Source organism: Pelodiscus sinensis, chromosome 25 (assembly GCF_049634645.1).
Source record: "Pelodiscus sinensis isolate JC-2024 chromosome 25, ASM4963464v1, whole genome shotgun sequence".
Lineage (NCBI taxonomy): Eukaryota > Metazoa > Chordata > Testudines > Trionychidae > Pelodiscus > Pelodiscus sinensis.
Window position 1 is genome coordinate 10,546,616 of NC_134735.1, and position 10,895 is coordinate 10,557,510.

The following is a 10,895-nucleotide window of genomic DNA, read 5'->3' on the forward strand; positions in this document are numbered from 1 at the left end:
TCCGGTCACGCCCCTTCTTAAAGAGACAGGCGCCTCCCCCGCCTGGGTCCGTCCCTGGGTTTGGGAAGGGAGTGGGGACTAGTGGTTAGAGGGGACTGGGCGCCAGGACACCGGGGTTCCATCCCTGGTTTTGGAAAAGGAGGCGGGACTAGTGGTTAAAGGGGGCTGGAGATGGGAGCCAGGACACCGGGGTTCCATCCATGACTCTGGGAGGGGAGTGATGACTAGTGGTTAAAGGGGGCTGGAGATGGGAGCCAGGACACCGGGGTTCCATCCATGACTCTGGGAGGGGAGTGATTACTAGTGGTTAAAGCGGGCTGGAGATGGGAGCCAGGACACTGGGGTTCCATCCATGACTCTGGGAGGGGAGTGATGACTAGTGGTTAAAGGGGGCTGGAGATGGGAGCCAGGACACCGGGGTTCCATCCATGACTCTGGGAGGGGAGTGATGACTAGTGGTTAAAGGGGGCTGGGAGCCAGGACACCGGGGTTCCATCCCTGGTTTTGGAAAGGGAGGCGGGACTAGTGGTTAAAGGGGGCTGGAGATGGGAGCCAGGACACCGGGGTTCCATCCATGACTCTGGGAGGGGAGTGGGTACTGGTCGTTAGAGGGGGTGGGAGTCAGGACACCGGGGGTCCATCCCTGGCTCTGGGAGGGGAGTGAGGACTAGTGGTTAGAGGGGGCTGGAGCTGGGAGCCAGGACACTGGGGTTCTATTTGTAGCTATATCACTGAGTTGGTGCGTGACCCCTTGGACAAGCCATATATCCCTGCCTCCAAGTAAGGAACAGGTGCCTCCTTCTGCTCGGTGCCATTTCCCTCATTTTACAGATTGGGAAACTGCAGCACAGAGAGGTACAGGTCACAGTGCAAGTCAATGGTGAGAGCTGAGAGCAGAGTCCAGCTCTTGTGATCCTCAGATCTATGTTCTTATTGTTAACGCCATTTCGTCCCCACACAGCAGGAAATAACACTCAGAAGTCCAGACACCAAGTATCCTCCTCTGTGCACTACAGACGACATAAACTGCCCTCTATATATGATTTTCTACTTCTTCTTCTCCCTCCCTCCACTCTAGGAACTTCACAAATAAAACACTGACTGATGCTGAATTTACAATGACCCTGGTCCTTTACGGCAATAACATTCATGAAGAAGAAACTCATGAAGTTTACTTATTTCAGGTGTCCCTCAGCTTTTAAAAAGTTCCTCAGAGGAGTTCTTTCATTGCCCCAGGGGTCCTACTCGTCCGTCAGGGTAGGCAATGCAGTGCCACCACCTTAGAGTTTACCTGCCTGAACTTCTGAACTCCTGCTTCACACCAAGAACTCTGCCCAGCACATCAACTGAAAGAGAGCCCTGGCCAGACACTTTTCACTCTTGAGGGATCGATGCACCTATATGGAGCGGGTACTTGGTACTAGGGCTCTGAAGAGGCTCTCAAGAACTAAGGGTACAGCTAGGCTGTGGGGTTTTTTAGGATACCAGAGGTATCCTGAAAAAAACCACGTCTAGGGAACACGCTTTTTTTTTTTTTGGAAAAGCAAACGCGCTCTTTCGGAAGTCCCTGTATTCCTCATTCTATGAGGAAGTAGAGGGCTTTCAAAAGAGGGGTTTTTTTCCCAACATTTGGCCCAGGGTAGACGGGCAGCTCAAATGTCAGAAAAGCCTCTTCTGACAAAAGTATTGGAAAAAACTATGCAAAGGGCGGAGCACATTTTGCGTAGCTTTTTCCGACAATCAGATGTAGTCTAGCCATACCCGAATTATTTAAATAATTATCAGTGAACTAGAAGCCTTCTGGTAACATGCATGGATGTCACACACAAAAAAGAGCAGAGAGGTAAATAATGCTGAGGCCAGGGCAGTGACATCGAGGGTTCCCTTGGGAAGCTGGACCCATGCAAACAAAACAGGTTTCCCAAAGATAAATGCAACGTCCTAGCCCTAGCCCCAAAGCATGTGTAATGCTGACAGACCTGGTGTTCTGTGCTCAGACCGGCCACACCTCCGGAATGGGGAACTGTACCCAGGCAAGCGGAGATTCCGAGAAGGATCCTGCCGGGCAAGCTGCTCAACAGAGCTCACAGGGCGATGCTGTGGTGAATACGGCTACAGCCATCATTAGACACATGAGCAGAGGAGTGAGCAGGGCCAGGAGGTGACACCGCATCCGTGACACTGAGATTGGAGACTGCAGCCTACTTCAGGGGGCACATTTTAAAAAGCTGTTGAAAAATTAGAGATGGGGCAGCAAAGCGCCAAATGTTTTGAGGGCTGAAGAAAAACACCTCGCCGTGATTAGCTTCTGCAAGGAAAGGCTGAGAGGTGACATCATTCAAGTGTCTAAGGGCCTTTCTGGAGAGACCATGTAGGTTGTGTCTAGACTGCACCCCTTTTGCGGAAAAGGGATGCAGATTAGACACAGCGCAATTGCAAATGAAGCGGGGATTTAAATCTTCCCCGCTTCATTTGCATGAACATGGCTGCTGCTTTTTTCCGGCTCGGGGCTTTGCCGGCAAAAAGCGCCAGTCTAGACGGGGATCTTTCGGAAAAGGCTTTATTTTCCGAAAGATCCCTTATTCCTGATTTTAAGAGGTATAAGGGATCTTTCAGAAAAGGCTTTATTTTCCGAAAGATCCCCGTCTAGACTGGTGCTTTTGCCGGCAAAGCCCCGAGCCGGAAAAAAGTGGCAGCCATGTTCATGCAAATGAAGCAGGAGAGATTTAAATCCCCACTTCATTTGCAATTGCGAGGTGTCTAATCTGCATCCCTTTTCCGCAAAAGGGGTGCAGTCTAGACACAGCCATTAGGTATTAAAGGGGTATTTAATGGCGCAGAGAAAGGCAGAACAAGACCCCGTGTCTGAAAGGTGAAACTAGACAAATTCATCTTAGAAATAAGGCACAAATATTTCACAGTGAGGATGATTCACCATTGGAACAAACCACTAAAGCAAATGATTGATTCTTCATTTCTTGATGTCTTGTAGTGAAGACTAGATACCTTTCTAGTGGGTGCCTGAATCAAAACTTAGCTGCTGTTAGATACAGGATGGTTGGGATATGCAAGGGTCAGATTTGATGCTCTAATGGTCCTGGCTGGCCTTAAGGTCCACTAATTAATTACAAACTCAGTGCGGCCTAAGGAGCAGCCTTTGGGGTTTACTGTCCAGCCAGCTTGGTCCCCAGACTCAGCTGTCATTAAGTGAAATGATCCAGGGGAACCAACATAAACATCCAAAGAGGCTGACCAGGGTCAGGACATCAGCCTTGCAGGGGTGGGATGGGGGTGGCAGCAGGGGCAGATGACCATTTCGTGGGGCCTTTACCACAGCGCATGCGCAGGGCTTCTTGAAGCGCAGGGCCCGGGGCGGTCGCCCCGCTCACCCTGCCCTATATCCACCCTGGGTGGCAGTGACATCACAAAGGCCTGTTGCAGGACCTCAGCCTATTGGGGGAAAGTGGTGGGTCGGTGGTGACCTCACAGAGAGGCCCTGACATCAGCCAATCAGGACAGAGGCACAAGGCGGGGGCAACTTCAGAGATTCCTGTGGCTTTGCAGGAGCAAGGCTCCTTCTCAAGGTCTCTCCCTGAGGACTGATAAAGAATTAAGATTAATCTACACAAGCATAAAGAGGAACCTCGTTGGAGTTTTCTCCTTCCCTACCACCCATTCCGTGTAACCTCTTCAGAAGGCAAGAGCTTCAGAGAGGTGAGGAGCCTGTTCCGTCTCATCCACCTGGTACCACCTGAATTCTACGCATAGAAATCACTAAGTTAAGGTCAATTGGGACTCTATGGCTGGGGGTCACTCTTGCTCTCTTTAGCTGGGTCTCTCTTTACATCTCTGTCTGGGAGCACTGTATTCTTATCAGTCAATGTGTCCCGAGGGGCGGGCTGGGGGCGGGACCTCAGCCTTGCAGGAGTGGCAGTGACATCACAAAGGTCTGTTGCAAGATCTCAGCCTATAGGTGACAGGGAGGTGGTGACCTCACAAAGAGCCCCTGACATCAGCCAGGCAGGACAGAGGGGTAAGGTTGGGACAAACTAGAGACCCTTAACACTGTGGGAGGCCATCCAGAGAAGTGGGACTCTGATTGCTCTGAGACTGATCCCCTCTGGTGATGACCCCAGCTATCCTTTAGGACATCTGGTGAGACCTCTCAGCCTCCTACCTCCTAGTCTCGAGGCTGATTAGCCCCCTGTTCAGCCAATGACAGGGAGGAGATGTTTTCCCAATTTCCCAGCTGTGACCCATGGCTGTCCCTTCCTTTGCAGGCTCTGCACATGGGCTTGTCTGACCTCAGGCAGGCCATGCTGGGGAACCTGCTTGCAGAGCCCCCAGACCTAGACAGCGCCAATACATCTTGGAGGTGAGCATGGTCAGGAGGGACAGGGGGCAGTTTTACCTTAGTGCTGGACTGGAAAGGAGAGGCTGGAAAACCATTTTCCAGTGTCCTCCTAGCCTGCACCCCAGTGGGCCATCCTGGGTCGGGGCAGAGCTATGTGGGTCCCTTCCTTCTTCAGGTACAGGGGAAGGAGATGGAACTTCAAGTCAGGGCCCTGGTTGGCTTTGGGAGTGAGCGCCTCAAACCTCCCACCCCTGCCACATCCAACCCCTGATGAGATCCAGGAATCAGATATTTCACCCTGAGCACCATGGCTCAGTCCCGGGGATGGAGAGGGCTTATTTGCATAGCAGTGCACAGGTCTACTGAGCCCGGCCTGTGTCCTTTCCCCACAGGGTGTCAACTTCTGCATCCAGTCCAGAGAGTCCCAGTGGAGAGCCAAGGCCATAAGGAGCAGCAGAGCCCTGTTTTGATTCACCTTCCCCCCGCCCCCCGCGGATTGGACATAAGTCTCCTCTAACCCCGGCTCCCTGACTCCAAGCATAGGCAGGCTGGAGGATCAGTAACCGCAGGGGCTGTGGGGTAGGAGTGCTCCCCTTGGGCAGCCAGAGTCAGAGCAGGGAACGAGAGAGACTTGAGTCGAGTTCATTTTCTCTTGGTTCAGTGGAGACCTTGGGCCTTTAAGGGGGACCATGTTTCAATCAGATTCCTGCTTGGCCTTGGGTCCCTTCTCATCCTCCTGGAGCAGCTGGAGGTGCAAGTCCTCATGAAAGGCCCTGCCCACATCCCTTTGCCCCAGGACCTCTTGAAGGAGAAAGACTCCTGGGCCCGGGGAGATTGGGAGCAGCCAGGAGAATACTGATGGAGCCCCCTCTCTTCCCTTCCCTAAGGTCTTAGCACCGTTCCCCATCTAGGGAACTTGGTGGCTTAGCTGCAATTGTCTTTTTCAGTGACCCAGTCCAGGATATGAGCCAGCTGGCCAGGGAGGGGATTTACCGGCTCTATGAACTGCTGCTACATCAGAGGGAAGGAAACCCAGCTGGGAAATGGGACCCAATAGAAAAGCGGCACTGACGGAAGCCGGACAATGGGACCCCTGGAGAAATGATGCCCCTCCCTCCTGAGGCTACCCTCCATTGGGTAATGGGAGCCCTGTGGAAACTCGCCAGATCCTCTGAGACTGACCCCAGCAGGAGGACGAGTCTGACCTCTCTTCTTCCCCCCGCTCAGTTTAATGTCAGCTCCCCTCCCAACCTCCTGGAGGCAGCTCTGCAAGTCTGTGGGGCCAAGGATGCTACCCTATGGGAAAGGAAGAACACAGCCACCAAAGCCAGACAGGTCTGCCGATGAGAAGCTGCTAAAGGACAGCTGTTGTAGGCAGACAGAGGGTATGGAGGCAGGAGCTCCCCCTCCAATGGGGTGGGGGGTGTCTGACACTGCAGGTCACTAGAGAGGAAGACGAGTCCATCCCAGAGTGCCTGTTACCATTAATCCTCCCTGATTCCTGGGAGGGGGAGAATCCAAGTCTCTGAAAGGTCCTCATGGAAGGCCCTGTCCACATCCCTTTGCCCCAGGACCTCTTGAAAGAGAAAGACTCCTGGGCCAGGGGAGACTGGGAGCAGACAGGAGACAGGAGGACATCACAGCCACGGTGATGCGCCAGCTCCACTCCATCCCACCCTCTCCCCAGGTTCCTGAGGCTCTGCAGGGATCAGGCCTTTTCAGGGCTGTGGAATGCCCCCACTGAGCCAGAAGGGGTTAGACAGGAGGCCTGGGTTACTGGGATCCCGCCCCAACGCCAGTGTTTCCTGTAGGCTATGCACTTGGGTGGCTGCTGAGGAGAGATTCTAATGCCACCCATCCAATTAGTGGAGTGCCCACAGCTGGGTTTTGGTTCGAGTGGTGGTGCACATACACACGTCTCTGTGCACATAACATTATTCCACACATGGATATACACACACTGCACCTGGATGGAAGAGATGAGGACACATTGCCCACTGCCCCTGCAGCACCTGCTCCAGCTGAAAGAGGCATTTCAAAGGGAGCCTGTCATGGGGGGTTATGTTCCCACTCGCTAGCTTAGAAACCAAAGGGTTAATCCAGGCACTGCCTGACACTGCTGACTAGCCAGATAACAGCAGCTGGGAGGATCAAAGGGCTGGGAAGCAGAGTGGAAGGATGGCTAAAGAGGGGTGAGCAGGCAGGAGATAGGAACTCAGGGAGGAGCCTTCCAGGGATAACTCCCCAGAAAGGGGCGAAGAGGCCAACAGACCGAACCCTGATGAGCTGAGCACAGAGTGGAGTTCCAGACCCCTGGGCGTGAGGAGTGGGCTGGCAGCCTCAGTGAGCCGAGCGCGCGAGAGCCACCTCCTCCCCCCATTGGGCCAGGGGATGCACCTTTGCACTGACGCACCTCACCGAGCCAGACAGCTCTGAAAGGGGACAGACAACAGAGAACCGGAGACTGAGCTGGGGAGATGCTGAAGATGGAGCCACAGGAGTCCTGGCTGCAGGAGAGATTCTGCCACCGGCAGCTGCCCCAGGCCTGAGAGCAGGGCCAGCCTTTGCTAAGACTATAGACCCCTTTGCTCGAACCTCTGGAGCTCCCACGCTAGCCACCCATTTCATGGGGGATGGGGGTTGACCCTTTTCCCTCCATTAGGGAAGAGGAGGGGGCAGGATGTGATAAGCCCTGAGCCAACCAGAGGGGGCTGCAGCCCCTTTCTTTTGTGGGGACCTTGGACTGTACATCATGTTGCCCCCTGAATCTGGAATTCCACTGGTGGACCAGCCGGAGAGCCCATCACTCAGCCTGGTTTATTCCACGCTTCCTCTTATCTGCTGCTATATGGGAGGCAGCCCCGCAGGGTCCTAGATCTCCACCACCTGACATGGGAGGAGCCAGGCCCAGGAACAACCGTGCAAGACATGTTCGGTCAGAGGGGAATCTTGGAGCCCCAGCAGGCTTTGTTATGGGAGAACCTGGTGTCGTCTCAGAACCAGGAATGGATCGACAACATTCAATGTGAAAATTCAAACCCAGGGGGAGGTTTCATCTTTGCTGCCAACCTTGAAGTCAAATCTAGTGGCCAAGTGGCAAGGATCATTCAAGGTTACAAATAGGGCAAAGGCAGCTGCTGAGGAAATCTGCCGTGCATGGAAGAGAAATGAGACAGAGGCTTTACCATGTAAGCCTACTGAAGACTTGAAGGGTATGTCTAGACTACAGGCTTTGTCGACAGATACTGTCAACAAAGCTTCTGTTGACAAAGAGCGTCTAGACTACAGCCAGTTCTGTCGACAAAGCAAGCCGCTTTGTCAACATGACAGTGTAGACGCAAAGGACAGTGTAGATGCAATTACGCCTTCCTAACTTGAGGCCACAAGAGAGCTCAATGCACCCGGCGCAAGAACAGGTCCCATGACCTGGGACTTTCCAGGGTTAACTGGCTGGGGCGGGAGGAAGGGCAGGCTGCCCCAGAGGCAGGGGCTGGCAGGCAAACCTCCACTCGGGGAGGGGGGAAGGATGCTCAGTGCACCTCCCCTGGGAGGTCTGACACTTGGGAGACAGATTTATCCATGCACCGGGACTGCGAAGGGACTGCCTCATACCCCTGGAGGTGGATGGCAGGAAGGTGATGGATTTCTGGGACACGGGGGAAGAGGTGACACTGGCCCGACCCGACATAGTGGGCCCAGACCGTATGCTACCCGACACTCAGCTGACACTGAGGGGCATAGGCGGCACCCCCTTTAAGGTACCCGTAGCCAGGGTGCATCTGAAATGGTAGGCCAAGGAGGGCCCCAAGGAAGTAGGGGTGCACCCGCACTTGCCCACCGACGTGCTGATGGGGAGTGACCTAGAGGAGTGGCCAGATGGACCCCATAGGACGCTGGTCACCACCCGTAGCCAGAGCACACGAGGGGCTGGCGGCCTGGAACTCGAGGAGGTTCCCCATCAGGGGGCCCAGGGCCCCGTCCCAGCAGACCTAGAGTTGGACCTAGGCAGTGGGGGGAACCACGGCCCTGTCCCAGCCCCAGCTGGGAATTCCAGGTGGAGGTGCGGGCGGATCCTTCCCTGCAGGCCCTGAGGGACCGGGCTGACCTGGGTGCAGCTCAACCCCTAGGAGGAGATTGCCAGGAGAAGTTCCGGTGGGAGAGGGGATTTCTGTACCGGGAATGGCTTTCCCCCGGGACGGTAGGGAAGTGGGGGCTCCAGCGGCAGCTGGTGGTTCCCCAAAGGTATCGCCGCAAGCTGCTACACCTGGCCCATGACATCCCGTTCTCGGGACACCAGGGGATCCGGCGCACGAGGCTGAGGCTGCTCCAAAACTTCTACTGGCCGGGGATGTTTGCAGCTGTCCAGCAGTACTGCTGGTCCTGCGACTCCTGCCAACGAGTGGGGAAGGCCCAAGACAGGAGGAAAGCTGCGTTGAGACCCCTGCCCATCATAGAGGAGCCTTTCCAGAAGGTGGCGATGGATATTGTGGGGCCCTTCAGCAGAGCGACCCGGACAGGGAAGAAATACATCCTGGTGGTGGTGGACTTTGCCACCCGCTACCCCGAGGCCGTGGCCCTGCCCTCTATCGAGGCAGACACGGTGGCAGATGCCCTGCTGACCATTTTCAGCAGGGTGGGGTTTCCCCAGGAGGTTCTCACGGACCAGGGATCCAACTTCATGTCGGCCCTGCTCCGGTGCTTGTGGGAGAAGAGTGGGGTGCAGCACACCTGGGCCTCGGCGTATCACCCCCAGACCAACGGGCTGGTGGAGAGGTTCAATGGGACTCTGAAGCAGATGCTACGGACCTTTATGCACAAACACCCGCAGGACTGGGACAAGTACCTACCCCACCTGCTGTTTGCATACAGGGAGGTGCCCCAGGAGTCCACGGGGTTCTCGCCGTTCGAGCTGTTATATGGGAGGTGAGTGAGGGGCCCCCTGGACTTACTGAAAGACGAGTGGGAGGGGAAGGTCTCCCCAGAGGGTGAACCGGTCGTGGAATACATCCTGACATTCCGGGAAAGACTTGCCGAGCTCATGGGCCTGGCCAGAGAGAACCTGAGCAGGGCCCAGAGGAAGCAGAAGGTCTGGTACGACCGCAATGCACGGGCCCGCGCCTATGCTACCGGGGACCAGGTGATGGTCCTGATCCCCGTGCGGAAGAACAAGCTGCAAGCCGCCTGGGACGGCCCCTTCAAGGTGGTTAAGCAGCTGAACGAGGTGAACTATGTGGTGGAGCTGACGGGCCGGACGCGCGGCCAGCGGGTGTATCATGTGAACATGATGAAGCCATACTGGGACAGGGAGAACTTGGTGCTGGCCGTGTGTAAGCCCTGGGAGGAGCAGGGGGAGGATCCCCTGGTAGGCCTGTTCCCTGGGACCGGAGAGGACTCTTCGCTGGAGTCAATTTCCCTCTCAGACCAACTCACACCGGGCCAGCAGGCCGAGATCCGAGAGGTGCTGCGCTCCCACCAGCAGCTGTTCTCCGACAAGCCTGGTCTCACCAACCTGGCTGTCCACCGGGTGCAGACAGGCACTCACCCCCCGGTGCGCTGCTCCCCATTCAGAGTCACGGGGAAGACAGCCCAGGACCTGGAGAGAGAGGTCCAGGACATGTTGGTCCTGGGGGTGATCCAGCCATCCTCCAGCCCCTGGGCCTCGCCCGTGGTGCTGGTCCCCAAGAAGGACAGGTCGATCCGGTTCTGCGTGGACTACCGGAAGCTCAACGCCATCACGGTGTCCAATGCCTACCCGATGCCAAGGCCCGACGAGCTCCTGGACAAGCTGGGGGGAGCTCGCTACCTCACCACCCTGGACCTCACCAAGGGCTACTGGCAGGTGCCGCTAGACCAGGAGGCCAGACTGAAATCGGCTTTCATCACACCGCTGGGGCTCTATGAGTTCCTGGTCCTGCCCTTTGGCCTCAAAGGGGCGCCGGCCACCTTCCAGCGCCTGGTGGACCAGCTGCTGCGGGGAATGGAGAACTGTGCCCTAGCGTACATCGATGACATCTGCATCTTCAGCCAGTCCTGGGAGGAACACGTGGCCCAGGTCAGCCAGGTACTGGATCGGCTGAGGGAGGCTGGGCTGACCGTAAAGGCTGGGAAGTGCAAGGTTGGAATGGCCGAAGTGTCCTACCTGGGCCATAAGGTGGGGAGTGGCTGCTTGAAGCCAGAGCCGGCCAAAGTGGGAGCCATCCGAGACTGGCCTGTGCCCCAGACCAAGAAGCAGGTCCAGGCTTTCATTGGGATGGTGAGGTACTACCGGAGGTTTGTGCCCAACTTCAGCTCCATCGCTGCCCCGATCACAGAGCTGTGCAGGAAGGGGAGGCCAGATAGGGTGGTCTGGACGGAGCAGTGCCAGAGGGCTCTCTGTGCACTGAAGGAAGCCCTGGCCAAGGCCCCAGTGTTGGTAAACCCGGACTTTGACAAGCCCTTTATCGTGTTTACGGACGCCTCGGACACCGGGCTGGGGGCGGTGCTGATGCAGGCGGACGAGAAAGGGGAACGTCACCCCATCGTGTACCTGAGCAGGAAACTG

At 56.0% G+C, this 10,895-nt stretch overlaps 1 long non-coding RNA gene across 2 annotated transcripts; it reads left to right on the plus strand.

The window, feature by feature from the left end:
- Positions 1 to 4,052: 4,052 nt before the first annotated feature.
- On the plus strand, positions 4,053 to 9,821 carry LOC142819926 (uncharacterized). Of its 2 annotated transcripts, none has more exons than XR_012897609.1 (3): positions 4,053 to 4,155; positions 4,281 to 4,375; positions 4,747 to 9,821. It is a non-coding gene; the product is annotated as an uncharacterized LOC142819926 (long non-coding RNA). The 2 variants fall into 2 exon arrangements; XR_012897610.1 differs by having other exon boundaries at positions 5,302 to 9,821.
- The last annotated feature ends 1,074 nt before the right edge of the window (positions 9,822 to 10,895 follow it).